We start from the raw sequence: 13,461 nt of genomic DNA, 5'->3' as shown, positions 1-13,461 counted from the left end.
CCCTCCTACCAACTGCTTCTCGTTTCAGATTTTCTTCTTCATCTCCTCCTCCTCCCTCTTTCTCTCTCTCCCCTTCTTCTCCTCTCTTCCTTCCTTTTTCGGTGCTGGAGATCACCTCTAAGACTCCTTCGTGGTAAGCACATGGTCTCCCACTGAGCTACACTCCCCAAAGCCTCCGGTCCTTTTCCTCTCCAGGTTACTCTAGGAGGGAGCGAGGACTCCAGGGTTCAGTTCTTAGCAGTTTTCTGTTAGACCTGTACCCATGACTTTCATGTTTCATTCAGTTCAGCGCTTTCCACATGATCTTCATATCGATGGCTTCTAAACATTTACTTCCAGCCTATACCGAGTCTCTGTGTTCTAGACTATACCCAACTCAGGACCTCCACTCGGGTGTCTAATACACACTCCCAACCTGAGCTCATTCTTCCACACTAATCTTCTTAGAGAGTGTCAACTCTAGTCTTTCAGTCCTCAAGCAAGTAAACAAACCCTTGGTACCACCCTCGACTTCATTTTCTCTTGTATTCCAACCCATTAACAAGTCCGGTTGCTTTACCCTTCAAATTGGAGTCAGAAAATGATCATTTTTCATCTGCTCTATCACCACCACTCTGATTCAATTCACCCTTTTACCTGGTCTCCCTGCTTCTCCTGATAAATACCAGACCTGAGATTTAAACACAGTCATTCTCATTTACATTTGAAATTTTTGTTCTTTGGTTTAGGCTTTTCTGCTGCTTTGTTTTTTGTTTGTTCATTTTGATGTTGTTTGTTTGGTTGGTTTTTTGTTGTTGTTGTTTGTTCATTTTGATGTTGTTTGTTTGGTTGTTTTTTTTTTTTTTTTGTATGTTTTGAGACAGAGTTTCTCTGTGTGGCCCTGGCTGTCCTGGGACTGGTTATGTAGACCAGGCTGGCCTCGAACTCAGAGATCCGCCTGCCTCTGCCTCTTGAGTGCTGTGATTAAAGGTGTGCGCCACCGCTGCCTGGCTTGTCCAGTCCTTTCTGTTCCTCAGCTCCGCTTTTGTCACTGCAGCCACACACATCTTCCCTATTCTTCCCACTCTTCCTTAAGTCACATAAAGTCTCCTTTCCCAGGTAGGCTTGATCAAGTAACCAAACCCTGCCCAGTGCCCGCTGTGATTGGTTTAATAAAGAAGCTGACTGGCCAATAGCTGAACTGGATAAAATTAGGCGGGCAGTCCAAACTGAAAATGTTGGGAAGAAAGGCAGAGTCAGGAGTCTCGAGAGACACAGAGAGAAGCAAGATGAGCATGCCATACTGAGAAAGAGTACCAAGTCACGTGACAAAGCATAGACAAGACGCGTGGGCTAATTTAAATGTAAGAGTTAGCTAGTAACAGGCCTGAGCTGTTGGCTGAGCGTTTAGTATTAAAACTGAGTCTTCATGTTGATTGTTTTGTAACTGACAGGTGGCAAAGAAAAAAAAAGTCAGTCTATACTACATCCTTTCTGTACTTTCCTACTGTTCTTCCTGCTGTATGAACAAACGACGTTGTGACCGGGTTCTAGCAGCATGGCAGCATAGTTTTTCATCTTGAGATAAACCTTGAGATTTGAAGCCACTGTTAGGATAGAAAGTGCAAGGACAGATGCAACCGGGGTGTCTGATGACCGTGGAGCCTCCTCACGAGCCCTAGCCTGCCTTAGTCCCATCTAGAATTGTATACATGAGAGTAGCTAGTAATATAATTTGTATTGAACAGAAAATATGACATAAAGTAGTGAGACTGGACTTGTAAGTTAAAGATAAATGTCACTACGTGAAGGTTCTGAGGATGAAACACTGTTGCCACCCTCAGTTCCATTTACTGAGCCAATATCACCATCAATTTCATCAAGTTTCTGTGAAACACAAACTTCGGATCTCTACAAAGATTTAGTGAACCATTATCAGCTCTGCTACAAGAGAAGGAGAATAAGAAAATTTTCTGAGGAATCAGAATTTGGCCTTTTTTTGTTTTTTTGAGACAAGTTTTCTCTGTATTGTTTTGGAGGTTGTCCTGGAACTCGCTCTGTAGACCAGGCTGGCTTCGAACTCACAGAGATCCTCCTGCCTCTGCCTCCCGAGTGCTGGGATTAAAGGCGTGCAGCACCATTGTCCAGCTATTTTTTTTTTAATGTATGCATGTACACAGTGGTGTGCACATGAGTGCAGGTGCTCACAGAAGCCAGAAGATGGTGCTGGATCCCATGGAGCTGGAAATATATATATTCAACATTTTCTCTTTGCCCCCATCTTGAAAAATGACAAGAGATTAAATTTAATTTATACTAATTTTTTAATGTGAACAAGACTAAATCAACTTTTTAAGGCAAACAGGACATAACAATGACACTATTTCAATAATCAAATTCCTGTAAAATGGTATTAGAACAAAGATCTAAGCAAATCTCAAAGACAGTATATTAGTAATTGGAACACCATGCAATGTTGATTTTAGTAAGAAGCTTAACGGGTAAAAGAAGCAACATATCATATGACATTATTAATTTAAGTATGCAATTATAATTTACAAATTATAATAAAATGTCTCCTCTTATATTATAGCCAGTTGCTTTTAAATGGCTAAATTTTAGTGCCCCCCCTTAACTAAATGCCTGTTCAACAAGCTCATTGAACAAACACATCTACCCAAATTTACATCCCAGAATACCTAAGTAAACTGAAGACAGTATTCAGATGAGTAAGTTCTATTTGTTTTCTTCATCTGTGTGATCAGGTTGCAAAGGACATGGTTTTCTCTTTGCTGTTCCTAATCCTCTGCATCCCACTTCTTCAGGAACAAGGTTCTCTTTTTCAGAGTCTTTAGGGGACAGCCTGAAGAATTCTCCAATGCCTTTTTGCCATTTTGGAGTTGGGCTCACGCAAACTGGATTCCCCTCCTGCATACTTATTTTCAGCTTTTCTTAACGAACATAATGAAGAATTTGTGACAAAGGTGGAGGAGCACTTTCCTGGGGGCTCGAGTCTGCTTTGGTTCGCACCATGTTCACACAAGAAGAAACAACTCGCACCAATTTCCCAGCTACGGGTGTCTTAACTGGACAAAAACCCTCACCCCAGTTTCTTCCTTTCTTTCTTTCTTTCTTTCTTTCTTTCTTTCTTTCTTTCTTTCTTTCTTTCTTTCTTTCTTTTTTTTTTTTTTTTTTTTTTTTTTTTTTTTTGGTTTTTCGAGACAGGGTTTCTCTGTATTGTTTTGGAGGCTGTCCTGAAACTCGCTTTGTAGACCAGGATGGCCTCGAACTCACAGAGATCCACCTGCCTCTGCCTCCCGAGTGCTGGGATTAAAGGCGGGCGCCACCAATGCCCGGCTCTCACTCCAGTTTCTTAACTCCTCCCAAATACCCCATCTCTATACCTTCAAAATTCATGTATGTGTGCATTTATTTATTTACTTATTTACTAAGCCATAAAATCAGATATGCGTTGTTTGTGTGTCCTTCTGGATGTGGGGCCATCCACAGGAGCGTCGCGTTTGTCTTTGGAAAGTCACTTAAACTAAGAGTTTATTGATAGAACGGGAATACTGTGGCAAGGGGACATTAGGGTTATTGAGATGAAAGAGTGAGAATGAGCAACAGGCTTAGTTCACATTTTACAAATGCTTTAGCACTCTGGAATTCCTTCACTTACAGCAAAAGTTACTGTCAAAACACTGAACTTCCTTTAAGAGCCTTTGGATACCTGTTCTTTCATTGTTTTAGGATGTGACCAATTTTTGTGGAGTTGAGCGAGTTGGCTCCATTATTCCCCTGCAACATTTCCTCTGCACTCGTTGATTCCCATGGCTACATGATGATCGCTTCCTGAGAAACAAAGGGACACGTGTGTTTAGAAGTAAAAAGGAAGCATACAGATCACCCATTGAACTGCAGCCCTGTAGAAGCCGGTATTAGTGGAAACTTCCTTTCTGTCATCCCGTGTTTGGAATGAAGGACTTCACCTCAGTCATTCTCTTAAGTCTTACTCTATAATTACTGTCCTTGTAAGGGGCCAGATTGTGTCAGGGTCTGCAAACCAAACTTACTCCCAAAAGTTTTGTCAGACAGGTTGTTTGCTGTGTCAATATTTCTGAGTAGTAGCCAACCCAGAGAAAGAGATAGTCAGCAATGGGAAATTTGAAGAGATTATGGGGAGTGAAACCTAGTGAGGTGATGTATGTCTGTAATCCCAGCATGCACAGGGCTGAAGCAAAAGGATCATATTCAAAACCCTCCTGAGTTACAGTGAGACCTATCAAAAAAAATCAAAAAACAAAAAACTAAATAACCTCCAGACAACCAACCAAGTCACTGACCAAAAGATAAAAAAAATGGTTTCAGGAGGAAGAAGCAACTCATTGCTTAAGCTGATTCTATTTTGCTTAATTAAGACGTCCATGTATGGAGTCAAAGGTGAAAACACTCAGATATTAAAAAAACTTAGCTGGGTATGGTGGACACCTTTAATCCCAGCATACAGGAGGCAGAGGCAGTGGATCTCTGTGAGTTCAAGGGCAGCCTGGTCTACAGAGTGAGTGCCAGGACAGCCTGGGCTACACAGAGAAACCCTGTCTCAAAACATCAAAACAACAAAGAGCTGTGCCAGAGAAGTTCATTGAATAATCAGATGTCCAGAAACCCATTGCAAATAACAGCAATAGCATCTACTTTTGTGGAATAACCTTTTTGTGTGCTGTGAAGATGTGTCTTTGCCAAGGTGCCTTCTGATTGGTTTAGTAAAGAGCTTGAATGGACAACAGCTAGGCAAGAAGAGATTAGGCAGGACTTCCAGACAGAGAGAGAGGAAGAGAAGACACCAGAGGACAAGAAGAGGAAACAGGAGAGGCAAAATGGAAAAGAGGTAAAAAGTCATGAGACAAAAATGTAGATTAATATAAAGGATTAATTTAAGTTATAAGAGCTACTGGGACAAGCCTAAGCTATAGGCCAAGCTTTCTCTGTTTATTTTATTTTATTTGGTTGTTGATTTTTTGTTGTTGGTTTGTGTGTGTGTGTGTGTGTGTGTGTTGTGTGTAAGAGAGAGAGAGAGAGAGAGAGAGAGAGAGAGAGAGAGAGAGAGAGAGAGAGAGCTGGTAGCCCAAAGAAAAATCAGTCTACAATCTACCGATGCCCAGAATTGCTCAGGTCAGAACTGGAGATCAGTGCTTGGCAGAGACCTTCCTGGAGAACAAGAGTCCAGTGAGAATGTCTGTGTTGGAGTGTGTTCTGCGCATGAAGGGGGCTTTACAAACTGAGGGAAGTTAATGAGTTCAGCTTTAAACCTCTCTGTTGGGGTGAGGTGTTATAGTGGAAATATTACATAGTTTTTTGGTAAGGAAGTTGGAGCTTAAGTGAGAAGTGCAACTGAGAAATCTAGATTTAGGATTTGTACACAGGAAACAGGAACACACAGGAATCTAGGGTAAGGAGAAATTTAATAAAGAATTTTTAAATTCTTGGGGAAAACCACTACATTTATAAAACAAGCTAAAGAGAAGCCAGGGAGCTATGACGAAAGCCACATGAGAACGCAATCTTCTGTCATAGTGGGGGCCTTAAGTGGCTGTTGAGAGAATGTCAAAGCAACCCAGGAAACACTTAAGGGACTGCTAACCAGATCCTTTTCCTGCTGATTCCGTGATCCCAGAATTTGTGGCTTTCTTTCTTTCTTCCTTCCTCCCTTCCTTCCTTCATTCATTCATTCCTTCCTTTCTTCCTTTCTTGTTTCTTCCTTTCTTTCCTTTTCAAGACAGGGTTTCTCTGTATTGTTTGGACGCTGTCCTGGAACTAGCTCTGTAGACTAGCTGGCCTCGAACTCACAGAAATCCGCCTGCCTCTGCCTCTCGAGTGCTGGGATTAAAGGCGTGCACCACCAATGCCCAGTGTGGCTATCTTTCTAATGCTGATCCTATTCTTTGTTCCCAAGATTAAGTTCCAGAAGTCTGGCAGAGCAAATGGGTGACTACCTCTAGATTGCATAATGGAAGCTCCCAAGAGAAGGGATAGCCCTTATGCCTTTCCAATAGTGTTGGTGTCAGCTTTGGCCAGGGAAGAGTCTGTTTGTGGCCACCAGCAATAACCATAGAGACTCATGTGCTCCAAGTACAGAGAAGTAATGACCGTTGAATAGACATAAATGAGACAGCTGTATCACTTCCTCTAAGGCTCAGGGGACACTATGGAAGATGGGGCAAAAAGAATGTAGGAGCCAGAGGCAGCATAGGGGCAGAAAGAGTTGCAAAACTCTTGAATTCTGGGTATAACATGTCTTGTTATTCTCTTTCTCACAGCAGCCAAGATCACTTGCACAAGATCTCCACAAGACTGGACCCATCAACATTTTGGCATGGAGGGAGAGGCTCCTGGGATACTCCCTACCCACTGAGGATTTACATGCAGTTAATGGTTGACTGGAGAAAGATATTTTCTTAAGTGGTGTAGCCATTGGTAAGGGGTCCATGCTCCTGTAAGCAATTCTTATCCATATTTCTATAAAGAACTCTAATGAAAGTGATTGGGAGAGCACACACATACACACACATATAAGTAGAAGACTAATTGAGAAGAAAGATTAGTAAGAGTGGGAAGGGGGACAATAGTGGGTAATGGAGGGTTGAAAATGATCAAAATACATTATACACATGTATAAAGATGTCATAGTGAAAGCCATCATTATTCACAATTACTGTATGGTAATAAAAGCAGTTTTAAAAAGGATGGTTCCAAGTTGTAGCCATCCAATGAGCCAGGGAAGCCGTGTCCTATAGCGTAGATATGAACAGAGCATCAGGCAGATCTGTGTGGGATTCTGCTTTGGGGTTTAGAGGTGGAGGCTTCCAGCTAGTGTGAGCATGAGCAGCTCTGAAGTTGACTGCAGCAGAACCTCAGCCCTCTCCCTCAAGCTGAAACAACGGAGAACTCTTCTCTGCTGACCTCTGGACTTTGAAAGAGCTTGGAACACAGTGGAGTTTCCAATTATTTTTTTACTTTTTGTGACAGAGACTCGTTGTGTAGTCCAGGCTAGTCTTGAACTTTGTGGTGATCTTTCTGCCTCAGCCCTTGGAATGCTGGGGATATAGGTATGTGCCATTATACCTCTAAAGTCTTAAGTATGTAGTTTTATTTTGAAAGATGAATGATTAAATTTATAAACCAGAGAATTATACATAGGAAATAATTTTATAAGCACCCGAAATCTGTACTCTCCTAATGTTTTTATGAGTCACTGAGCTTTTCAAAACTCTAACCATTGGGCTTTAAAAAAATCCACGGGTACTCATTTGAGAAACAAACAAACAAAGAACTAATTCTACTCACCGAACAAAAAATAAAAATGCTCCTTGGAGCTCGAGATGGGTCAGTGAGTAAAGTGTTGCCATGCAGGCATGCGAACCCGAGTTCAGATCCCCTGCACCAGGTAAAGCCTGGCTCAGAGGTGTGCCTCTGGGACCCCAGCAGTGGGCGTGCCTGCGTGCGTGTGTGTGTGTGTGTGTGTGTGTGTGTGTGTGTGTGTGTGTGTGTGTGTGTGTGTAGATCGAAGGATCCCTGGAGCTTACTGGCCAGCCAGTCTAGCTGAATTGATGAACTCCACGTTCAGTGAGAGACTTTGTCTCAATAACTAAGATGGAGGGCTGCCTGCTTGCTGCTAAGCCTCAACACATGAATTTGATTCTGGCAGCACACATGGTTTAAGAAGAGAACTGACTCCTGCAAGTTTTGTTCTTACTCACACGCACACACACACACACACACACACACACACACACACACACACACACACAGAGAGAGAGAGAGAGAGAGAGAGAGAGAGAGAGAGAGAGAGAGAGAGAGAGGCATGCAGCTCTTTTGATAAAGCTGTCTTCAACGTTACATAGCGCTCACTTATTAACACAGACTGGCTAACACTTTCTTGGTGTATTGCTTTTCCAGTGCTGATCTAAAGATTGTAGCATCATTAGCTTGCTGAATCTCTCAACAGACTTTTGGGATAGGGGCTTGTCTGGTAGAAAAAGAAACCCAGGCACAGAGATAACCAATAAGAAGCAGGATTCAAACCCAGGCCCTTCAACACCAAAGTCTCTAATAGAGAGCAGTCGCAACACACACACACACACACGCTCTAGTTTGTGCATGCCTGTGTGTGTGCACTTGTGTGCAGCCCATACTGACCTCAGACTTCCAATTCTCCACCTCAGACTCTTGGATGCTGGAATTACAGATGAGTGCTACCGTGTCTGGCTGAGGAGTCTACACTGAGGTGGGCACCTGGCTTCACATCTAAACGATGTCTAGTGCCTCGTAGGAAACCTGCATCGTGCCTGGGAAATGAGGCTTTCTCATCTCCTGGGCAGGTTATGGAAGCTGTATTTGTGCTAAATCGGACAACAAGCTCAGTACTTATTTATGCTGATAGAGCTCAGAACCACACAGGCATCAGATTCACATTCTGCTTCCTCAGCCCAGGGCCAGGGAACTTCTCACCCTTGTTGCAGCCACTCATTCATGAGCTGGGAGAGCTCTGTGGGCAAGCCCAAAGGCCAGCCTCGCAGCTAAAGCCATCTGAAAGCCTGACACGGTGACACAGGCTTGTGAGCTCAGCCCTGGGGAGCAGGAAGCAGGAGGATGGGGAGTCCACATCATCCACAGCTATATAGTGGGTTTGAGGTCATTCAGGGTTATAAGGAACCCTGCTACAAATTAAACAACAAAAACACAATAAAATATAAAGAAGCAAAAAAAAATCCCCATAAATAAAAAAGTATGGGCTATAGACTAAGGACTGGGAATATGGCTTCTGTCTTGAAGGAAATTGGAATTCAAAACGATAGTTTACAGTCGCCCTAAGGAATTTATCCAGTATGTTATAGCATATCGATATCTATCTAGCTCTCTACCTACCTAAAGATAGATATAGATGTAGACACACGTGTTATTTAAAATTCAGGGTGGGGTTGTAGTTGAATGGTAACAAGACCACTGCAAAAAAAAAAAAAAAAGCCCAAACCAAAAAACATTTCCTGATGCTATATTCCCTGAATGAGGGTATTTTACAATTACTAACTCTTATTTAATTATATTAAATATCACTTGCTGAAGAAAAGAATTCCAAATGCATAAAAATAAACCTGATTAGGCTTTGTGTTCTGATTAATGTTTTTTTTCCCACCCAACAGGAAAACATTTATTAACAAAAGTTTTGAGAACAATAAGGCAACTGGAGGTTATTAATATGAAAATAGCGCTGATTGTTTCTCCCGTAGAAATCTCCGTGGGCAGCCCGTTTCCTGAAAAATGACTCAGCAAAACTGCCAACGAGAGCTGTTGGTGTTCACTGCAATTGTTAGGTCGGGGCTTGTTTCTTATCTATAAAGTCTTTTGATTGATGACCTGTGCTTCTTTTCAATAAGGGGCTTTGGATGGAAACGATTTCTAAACGTAAACAAATGGCTTTGGTATTAGAAGCAAAACATTTCCGTTTGTTTAGTACCATTTCCTGATTTAATGCCTGAAACTCTATTTTTGACGGAATTGTTTGGTTTGAAAAGATGGGAGAGGACGATTGTTTAGAAGAAAGTGTGCAAAGGGAGGGGTGCCTTGGCCCTGGGCAAAGGGCCCAAAGAAACAGGTGTCCTGCGCTCTGCCTCCCTGCAGGGGTCCCTCTGATCTTATGGGAGGAAGGGAGGTCTTTAGCACTCGGTGCTATTGTAGGTCTTGCATGCAGCACGCCCTTAAATTCCCGCTCTGTTGATGAGATCTAAGGTAGGTAGAGGGAGGACTAATGATGAAGAGAGCTGCTGCTTACAACGCTAGAAAGGCCTGGAGTGATTCGTGACTATTGCAAATGTAGGCAGTAAAATGAGTGGACCCTGGTGGGGCGTGCCTGCAATTCAAGGGTTAGGAGCCTGAGGCAGGAGTATTCTCAAATATTCCAGGCTAGCCTCGGCTACATAGCAAGTTCTGCCAGTCTGAGATAAATGGAACTCTTTTCTCAAATATGAATACATACAGGGCTAGAGAGATGGCTCAGTCATCAAGAGTACTCTTGCAGTTCTTGCAGAGATCACTGGTGTGATTCCCAGAACCCAAGTGACTGCTGGCAACTTCTGTAACCGCAATCTCTGGGGATCCAAAGGTCTCTGCTGACCCTCTCGTACATCAGTCATACGCGTGATGCGCGCGCACAGACACACACACACAATGCACACACACAGAGGTGAAACACTCACACATAAAATAAATACATGAACAGATGAAACAACCCTTTTATAGGGGGCATCTAAGGCCACTGAAAACAGATATTGGACAGCAAAATTACAGTTATAAAGTAGCAACAAAATAATTTTTATGGTTGGGGTCAGCACAACATGAGGAGCTGTATAAAAGGGTCGTAACATTAGGAAGGTTGAGAACCACTGCATTATTTTCATGTATGAAATTCTCAACTAAAAAAAAAAGTGAATTGTAGAAACATTTCAAAAGTGCTAAAACATGGCCACTAGGTGGTGCTGTAACCAAGCTCTGTGACCACAGACTTATCCTTTGGCTGTATGTATTGGCTCCTTCAGAAGACTCAGGAAGAAACCACCCAGACTGGCTTGAAAATTTTCAGTAAGATGACCCTAAAATAAACTGAATCTGCATAAAGCTTAAATATTTATTTGGTGAAGCTATTTCTACTCTGGCAATTATTTTCACTGAGAATTCAGAAAGAGAGGATAGTGCAGAAAAGATATTGAGGGGTCTTTTAAAAACATTTTATTTTATTATTTATATGTTGTGAGGTGGTGCCTGTGTGTACATATGTGTATGTGTGCCTGTGTGCACAAGTGTGGGGGTGCCTGTGTGTACACGTGTGTGGGGTGTCTGTATAGGCCAGAGGAAGGCTTTAGATCCCTTGGAGCTGGGGTTACAATTGGTTATGAGCCACCTGACATGGGTGCTGGGAGCTGAACTCTGGTCCTGGTCCTCTGCAAGAGCAGTCAGTGCTCTTAACCACCAGGCCATGGCTCCTGGCTTGAGTCATCTTTTAAGGAAACCCAGATTTGCGTGGAGACAGATGAAAAGAATTATCATAATTAATTTGGACATTTCAAATTTTTCTTGTCAGATTAGAAAAATGTTCCAACTTAATTGAGGAGCAAACACTACTCATGTTTGTCGTGAATCAATGCTGAGTCATCACTCTTGTCACCCAATGGTTCAAAGTGTGCCCTTTGCACACCTGGAGGAGTGTGGAGACAGCCGACTAAGACTTACAGCCACCAATCCTCTGTAAACATGAGGCTTTAACAGTCTTAAAAGACGAGTAAGGGGCTGGAGATAGCTCCGTGGTCAACAGCACATTTTTCTGTTCTAGGGGATCCAAGCTGTGTTTCCAGCACTCATATCTGGTGGTTTACAACCTCCAGCAACTCTAGTTCCAGGGAATACAACAGGTATCCTCTTCTGGTCTCCTCAGGAGCACCAACACACCTGGCACACGTGCAACCACACATAAATAAAAACAAACCTTAAAATAACAACGAAAAGGTGAGTAATAACAGCTGGCACTCACACTTATTTTATGCCTAACGTTCTCCTAGACGCATTTCTAATCAAATGCTTGAAAGCTGGGTCATCTAAAACTCTAAGGGGAAGGTGTAATGCTGTCACCACAACACAGGTAAGAAAAACTGTTTGGGAAAGGGCGACTAGACAAAGGAAGTTGCTAAATAAAGGGCTAGAGACACACAAAACATAGCTCACCCCAGGGAGCAGGTGGGCTGGGTTAGCAGGAGCAGGAGAACATTTGCAGAGACGCACAATTCACAGCATCTCTGTGCGTGTTCTTCTATGATTTTAGGAACAGAAAAATCTGGGGAATTATGTCATACATTTGGAATAAAATTTTACAAAATTCCTATTACTTAAAATTTCACTATTTTTAGCTGACATGTAAAATTATATGCAGTTTGGGCATACTATGTGACATTTTTGAAGTATTTTGTTCTTTAAAGAACTGTAGGCATATAGCTAATTGGGAAAACAGATCTATTGAACCATCACAAAACTCAGAATAAAATATTATATCCTCAATTCCCTGAAGATGTTATAAAATATATAATAGCTCTGGGGGAACACATTTTCATGCCACAGCTCTTTGCTTAAAGAACAGACTTCTGAATAACAAGCCAAATAGTGAACCTGCTCTCCTAAAATAATAATGCTATGTGGGTCTTAAAAACCCCAATTAATATCTTGAAAGATCTCCTAATGTTGAAAACATATCAGTATCATGCAGCTTTTAACTCTTTTATTTTAGATAGCATTTATAAGGCAAACTGTGATATCACAATTAAATATTTATTAGTTACCCATTACTCACAAAGCACTGTGCTTCTGTGTCAAGATTATTTATTGAACAAATATTTATTGAGTACCTGACTTGTGCTGAAACAGCAAAACGGCAGGGTCCGAGCTCCATGGCTAGCATCCCCTTGGTTACCTCTGCGGTACACGTGCTTCCCTGGACGCGCTCTCCCTTCACCCTCAGGATCCCTGAGTCCGCCAGGTTCTCTGGATGTGAACCCCATAGTATCCAGATTAGCTCCTCAGTAACTTGCAGGCCCGTGACCCTCCGTCTATGCACACTCTGTCTCACTTGAGCTCTCTAGGCTTAAAAAAACAAAGCCATCACTTAACCAATTCAGAGTATACGGTTCAGAGGGTTGAGTGCGGTTGTTTTGCAACAGATCTCCAGAAGCTTTTCTTCTTGAAAAAAAAATCAAACTTGTACCCCCATGAGGCAGCTTCCTGTGCCGCCCTTCCCCCTCACCTCGGACACCTGCCCTCTTGCTTTCTGTCTCTATGAATCTTCCATTGGGTGCCTAACCTAGGTGGGAAGGGGCAGGATTTTCCTTTTTTCCGGGCAGTGGCGGCGCACGCCTTTATTCCAAGCACTCAGGAGGCAGAGGCAGGTGGATCTCTGTGAGTTCAAGGCCAGTCTGGTCTACAGAGGGAGTTCCAGGACAGCCTCCAAAGCCACAGAGAAACCCTGTCTCGAAAAACCAAAAAGAAAAAAAAAAAAAAAAAAAAAAGGACTACTCATTTCCTTTAGCACGATTTCCCCAAAGGAGGGTTTACATTCTTTCTGAGGCGGAATAATACCCCACTGTGTGCTTATACCACATTGACTTAGGATTCGTTCATCAATGGGCACCTGAGCTGCTCTTTCAGGTATTTTAATTGTTTCTTTTTTTACCGTTCATTTCTTGTCTTCAGGGGAAACCATCTGGGCATGTATTTTTCTCTTTTCATCTGTCTTCATTTATCCATCCAACAAATATTTGCTGAAGGTCCTCAACTGGCCAGGCACATGGGTACCACTGTAGATTCTGGTGACCCATCATCAAAGAACAGAAAAGAAACAGAACTTCACCTCCATGTAGCTAACATTGTAGGAGGGAAGACAGGCAG

At 42.4% G+C, this 13,461-nt stretch overlaps 1 long non-coding RNA gene across 1 annotated transcript; it reads right to left on the bottom strand.

Annotated features, from left to right (window-relative positions):
* Nucleotides 1-3,505: 3,505 nt before the first annotated feature.
* Nucleotides 3,506-12,650, bottom strand: LOC121140282. Its single transcript, XR_005877065.1, has 2 exons — nucleotides 12,426-12,650; nucleotides 3,506-3,831 (listed from the first exon to the last, which is right to left on the bottom strand). It is a non-coding gene; the product is annotated as an uncharacterized LOC121140282 (long non-coding RNA).
* Nucleotides 12,651-13,461: the final 811 nt, after the last annotated feature.

This window comes from Mesocricetus auratus, unplaced genomic scaffold (genome assembly GCF_017639785.1).
Source record: "Mesocricetus auratus isolate SY011 unplaced genomic scaffold, BCM_Maur_2.0 Super-Scaffold_4256, whole genome shotgun sequence".
NCBI lineage: Eukaryota > Metazoa > Chordata > Mammalia > Rodentia > Cricetidae > Mesocricetus > Mesocricetus auratus.
Note: the sequence above shows the minus strand (reverse complement) of the source record. Positions and strands in the feature narration are given on the sequence as shown.